General features: G+C 43.1%; 1 pseudogene; it reads left to right on the plus strand.

Annotated features, from left to right (window-relative positions):
• The first annotated feature begins 658 nt into the window (after nt 1-658).
• On the plus strand, nt 659-5,895 carry LOC109997982 (uncharacterized; annotated as a pseudogene).
• Nucleotides 5,896-6,115: the final 220 nt, after the last annotated feature.

Here is a 6,115-nt window from a genome sequence, read left to right on the forward strand (position 1 = left end):
GACACACAGGATCACACTACAAACTGGCAACATCATGAAGGAAGAAACACACTTTATGGTGCACTCATGTGCTGTCGGACACATCGGAAAAACGACTTTCCGAGTTGTAAAATGCACATGAACGCCTGATCAAGTCGGAAACTCGGCACCCGACTTCCCGACTTACGATATCAGAATAGTCATCACATGGGGGCAAAATATGTTTTGTTAATGTTAACATACTTTTTATTAATTCACCTATTGCACATCAACTTTTTGCTCAAGTATAACTTGTTACAGTTACATTCCACAGATCTTCATCAATGATGTTTTTGCTGTTGTTACAACATTCCAACTTTCCGAACAGAAATCATGTGAACACACTGAAGTTGGAAGAACCACTTCCTAATTCTGGAAACTTGGACCACCCGAGCAGCACATGAATGCAGCATTATACCCAGACAATCAGGGGATAACGAGACACAGGTGTACACACTCAGTGCGGGGAGGCAAAAGGCTGGAAACCATGAGGAGCAGGATCTGAAAGATAGAGACAAGGGTAAGTACAAAATCAAACAGGAAATGACAATAATACTAAAATAAATGAATAGAAACAAAACAAGACCTAGGTAACTTAATGGGTTGTGTCAGATTCAGATTACCAGGAAACAGAATATGATCATTTCTTTACCTAAGCCTCGCTATATTCTACAACCAGTTCAGCATGAGAGTCTCAGGGTCAACAACATCAGAGTGGCACAGAGTGAAGATTGGGATCATCACAGGCTGCACCATCTTTGTGACCCTCTTTGCCTTGGCGATGAACATGATCGTGAAGTCAGCTGAACCAGCGTGTCGGGGCCCCAAGACCAAAACAGGAACATGCCAACCACCAGTCAGGGCCTTTATGGATGACCTGACTGTTACCACTGAGTCAGTACCAGGCAGCAGGTGGATTCTGAAAGGGCTGGAGCAACTGATAGGTTGGGCAAGGACAAGGTTTAAGCCTGCAAAATCAAGGTCACTGGTGTTGAAGAAGGGCAAAGTCGTAGACAGGTTCCGATTCAGCATCGGAGTGACACCAATCCCAACTGTCTCTGAAAAGCCAGTGAAGAGCCTCGGCAAGGTGTTTAACAGCAGCCTGAAGGATTCAGCATCTGTTCAGGAAACCTGTCAGGAACTAGAGAGCTAGTTGAGAGCAGTGGACCGGTTGGGGCTCCCCGGAAAGTTCAAGGCTTGGATCTACCAGCACGGTATCCTGCCAAGAATGCTTTGGCCTTTGTTCGTCTACGAAGTTCCCATCTCTATCGTAGAGGGCTTGGAAAGGACGGTCAGCAGCTTCCTCAGGAGCTGGCTAGGACTGCCTAGGAGCCTCAACAGCATCGCCCTCTATGGTCACAACACAAAGCTCCAGCTGCCCCTGAAGTCACTAGAGGAGGAGTTTAAGGTGACACGGGCAAGAGAGGTGATGATGTACAGGGACTCCAGTGACCCCCAAGGTGGCCCAAGCAGGGATCAAGGTGAGAACTGGGGGGAAGTGGAGAGCCAAGGAAGCTGTACTGCAAGCAGAGTCACGGATACGCCACGGAGTCCTAGTGGGAGCAGTGACCCGAGGGAGAGCTGGTCTGGGAATGCCACGGTACGAGCACGCCAAGGGAAAGGAGAGGTGCAGACTGGTCCAGGAGAAAGTGAGATCAGAGGTGGAGGAGCACATCCTGAGATGCTGTCCAGTAGCTCTTGGGCAGGGCCGGTACACCTGGCGCCACAACCAGGTACTGAAACCCATCGCAGAAGCCATCAGTGTGGGAATCAGCAGCAGCAGACGATCCTGCCCCACCATCCAGGCAGTCCCCTTTGTGAAGGCTGGAGAGCAGCTGCCAAAAACCGCAGGAGCCAGGAACCCACCAGGACTCCTGGCAACGGTACAGGACTGGCAACTCTCTCGACCTGGAAAAACAGCTGAAGTTCCCCCAGCACATTGTCAAAACCACCCAGAGGCCAGACATCCTGCTGGAGACCAGAAACATCATCCTGATGGAGCTGACAGTGCCATGGGAGGACCGCCTGGAGGAGGCTCACGAGAGAAAGAAGTATGAAGACCTGGTCATCAGCAGGGCTGGAAGGCGAGGTGTCGCCCATCGAGGTTGGCTGCAGAGGGTTTGCAGGGCAGTCACTCTATAAGACCTTGAGTGCACTGGGCATCACCGGAGTGGAGAGGAGAAGAGCCATCAAGAACATCACAGCGGAAGCAGAGAAAGCCTCGAGATGGCTGTGGATCAGGAGAGGAGATCCATGGGGAGTAGTAAATGCCACCTGAACAAAAGCCAGGTCTGATCAACCATGGCTGGGTCACCTGGGCGAGGGTGTATGATAATTGAAAGACCCAAAACACCCGATGACCTCAGGTTACGTCACTGATGATGTGTTCAGGAGCATCCACGAGATGTATTCTATCAATCAATTACACTGTGGAACATGTCCTTATTTGTCTTAAAGGAAAAGGTTGAATTACATTTCTCAAATATGCTCACGGAATTTAAACCCTTAAGTTGTATTTGAGTAGCAAATACTTGTGCTGTAAATTTGACTTATTTCAAATAAGACAGGTTTGGCTTTAAGCCAGAGAAATGTTCTTATTTTCACAACCTTCTCCAGTAATGCATCGCCTTGTGTGACTCTGAGCCACAGGTGTGTGAATGAAAGCCCAACAAGCTTTGTGTCGCCCTCTGAGCAGCTTTCACTGGATTCTTATAACCTTTGCATTCAGGGACTTCAAAGACCCGAGGCACCATGGAAAAAGTGTGTTATGTATAGAATGGCTCAGACTCCATTCACCTTTAAAAGATTTATCTAAAAAAAAAAAAAAAAAACATGCGGTCTTTTGGTGCTTTTAGTTGTCAGAGCTAACTTAGCCTTTGGCTCATGTAACTGTAGTTCCTCCTGTGATACCACATGTGTTCGCTGCTTGCTACCTTTGTTCCTGGGTTGTACTTTTGACATGTTGTGATTTGTTAAGTTGTCACACATATTGCAGAGTTGCATTTCCTGACATAATTAGGAAAATGATTCATTGCTGCTCTGTTGAACAGAGTGTGTACCAGTAGACTTTTAAACTGATTTACTGAGACTGATTGCTCTAAAGACTCAAGATGATCAAAGTTTATTGATCTAATATTTTACTAAGTTTTACCAATAAACACATTCTCTTATGTATAAATCACACTATATGGTTACAACATATCCAAATTTTAATTGCTTTCTTAGGATATAAAAATATTGCTAAATATGCATGAGCCTCTTGCCTTTTTATAATCCATAATGTCTACAGTAAGAAAATCCATGTTACAAATACTGAGGCTGTAAAGACACAAGTTATGCTGGAGGGCAATAAATAAATAATTATTTTTTTAATACAATAATCCTGAAGTTGTCCAAATAATTTTTATGTAACTGATAGACAAAGTATTATCAGAGCACCAATAAAACACTAAGTCCATCTGATTTAGCTCTTAATGTTCCTTTCAGGAAAGAGGGCCTGCTTCTTTATTTCTTATTTTCCCAAACACTTGAACTCAACTATAATATACTATTTATTGACATTAATCTAAATCCACAGTGAATCAAAGCTGTGAAAGGTGTTCATGAGAGACATAACTTCATAGGATTAACTTCCAACTTTGCTGCTTTCTATAGATATAGGCTACATGTGTCAAGCTTGTTTTTTGAGCTCATTGTTTTGGACTTCACATAATATGTTGTGCTTAATTGCACAATTCCTATATTTTCAAATTTCAGCCAACTAATTTGAGCAAAAACAAAAGCTTGAAGTGAAAAAATACGCAGGGAAGTGTGGATAAAGAGTGTGAAAATTGGAGTTGTTTTCATCAAGAGGCTTGAGACACAAGTTAATACCAGTGTCACTGAATATCTGCTGGATTCTTTGAAAAAAGAGAAAGAGCATCACTTTAAAAGATATTCAACACTTGAACCTGCACTCATGCAAAAAGCTGTAAACAGCTGTTAACAGCTTCCAAGTGGCCACATATGACTTAGTGCAGGTTCAAGCATTAACACACTGATAAAGTTGAAATAAGCAACATGGTGCATGCTTTATCAGGCTTACTAAAACCTTGGAACACAACAGCTATTGTCTGACAACCAAAAAGCTTCTGGGAGCATATAATAGCTAGATGGATCAACTTTATTGTCAAAACTTCCTTTTCCTTGTGTTGCCTTTTTGATTACTGTCCGACCCCAACTTGAGAAGCAAGAATACACTTGTATAGATATCTGCTTAAGACATTCAGTAAAGCTATTTGTTGGAGGTATTTCTGTTTCCTCATTCTGCAGTCAAACACAAGAGGTTTAAGAGCAAAACCTTCCGCACTTTCTTTTTATTGCAGTGTAGAAAGTTTTGCTCTCTTACATTTTGTGTTCGATTGCATAATTAAGAAACAAAAAAAAACCCTCTATAAAAGGCTGGATTCCAGGATTGTGGTGTATAGAGTTAAGCCTTTATTGCTCTCTATAGCCTGTTGTTGCCTGCGTACAGCCAATGCTCAATAAAAAGCCAGCGGACGACACAACTCAGGATACAAATGATAACCAAAACACACAAATCCTGCATTTTTAATTCAGAACCTAAAGAAATAAAGATTGTCTTTGGTAGAAAAGGAGGGTAAAACAAATCCAAATAACCCATTCTTCTCCACTGCATGCACTTGATAAACAACAGCTGAAGAAATCGACCCCATGAAGGATTCTTTTTACAGCTGTTTTAAAGTGCTTAAAAAAACTTTTGACTTGACTTAGATCTCTGTAAGCCTTCATGAGAAGTCACCGCTATTCTACACAACAAAAACAAAAGATTGAACACCTACAAGGACATAAACAGATTCCTGTGACAGTAAATGTCAGGGGCACAAAAGAGAAGAGTCTTGCCAAATGAGTGCATTGTTGAACGAAAAGTGTTGCTCAAAGTGAAATGTCACGTTGTTTCTTGTTTTCATTCAGGCCTTCCAAATAGCATATTGGCATGAGCATCACTTCTCAGCGTAAGACATGCACACTGTGCACAGAGATGATATTTAAAGCTAAGATGCTTTCTAGAAACGGAGCCAAGGACTCTGAAGGAAAAAGCAGAAGTTTGTGCTCCTATAAGTAGATTATCACACTCAGTTAAAGAAAATAAAAGTCCAGTTGGCCGCGGGTGGACTGAATTCACCCCTAAGATCAAGTGGAGAATAAAAAAAAACAGGTGCTCGGTGTCCATTTCAGCTTCTGTTATACACTGTGAGCAAGAGAGAACGAGCTGGCCTTAAAAGAGAGTGAGGTAAATAGAGTGAGGCAGATGGAGAGAGGGAGAAAGAGAACGTACGCTTCAGTGTTTCTGAGGCTGAAATGAGAGATGAAGAAACAGAGCTGGGAGGCAGTCGGCTGTAATACAGCGATAATCGAGTGGACGGAGAAATACAGGTACAGCTGGAAGATCTCTGAGCCAAAGAAATCACCAAATCTCTTTGGAAACTTTTCTGTGGTGTGTGTGTGAGCTGTTTTAGAAACAGGGCCCAGTCTATGTCTTCATGCAGCTCTGTGTAAGAGCTAATTCTGCATTTGCATAGAAACATTTAAAAAGCTCCTGGGTTGGAAAAAGTCAAATATGGGAAGACATTTCTGCTCTGCCGAGTCATCTCAGCTGTGCAGTTATCAGTGAAGTTTGCCACGTGTTTATTCAACACAACAATTGCGTATCTGCAGCGATGTACCCTCGTGCAAAGTTTCAGGGGAATCTTACTTATAATTGCAAATTCGCTGTCACAACAAGTTTTGTCGAGCTTGAAAAAAAAAGAAAGAAAGTGCAGAATAGAGATCAGGGCAGCATTTGGTTCAGATCTTGATGGCTTAATATATTTTGTAATGATTTACCGCAGCATCTTCAACCGCTGCAGTCAACATCAGCAGTCGCCCCGCTCTCCCATCGCCTCTCATCATCGCGGGAATGAGTGAAATTCATTTTGCCATCAACTGTCCACACGTGGCTGAAGCATACGCGGGCTGTTTGTACAGGGGGAAGGCACAGCAGGGGAAAGGAGGAAGAAGAGCATCCTGCGGAGCGACGGAATGAAAGAGGAAAATA

This window comes from Labrus bergylta, chromosome 18 (assembly GCF_963930695.1).
Source record: "Labrus bergylta chromosome 18, fLabBer1.1, whole genome shotgun sequence".
NCBI lineage: Eukaryota > Metazoa > Chordata > Actinopteri > Labriformes > Labridae > Labrus > Labrus bergylta.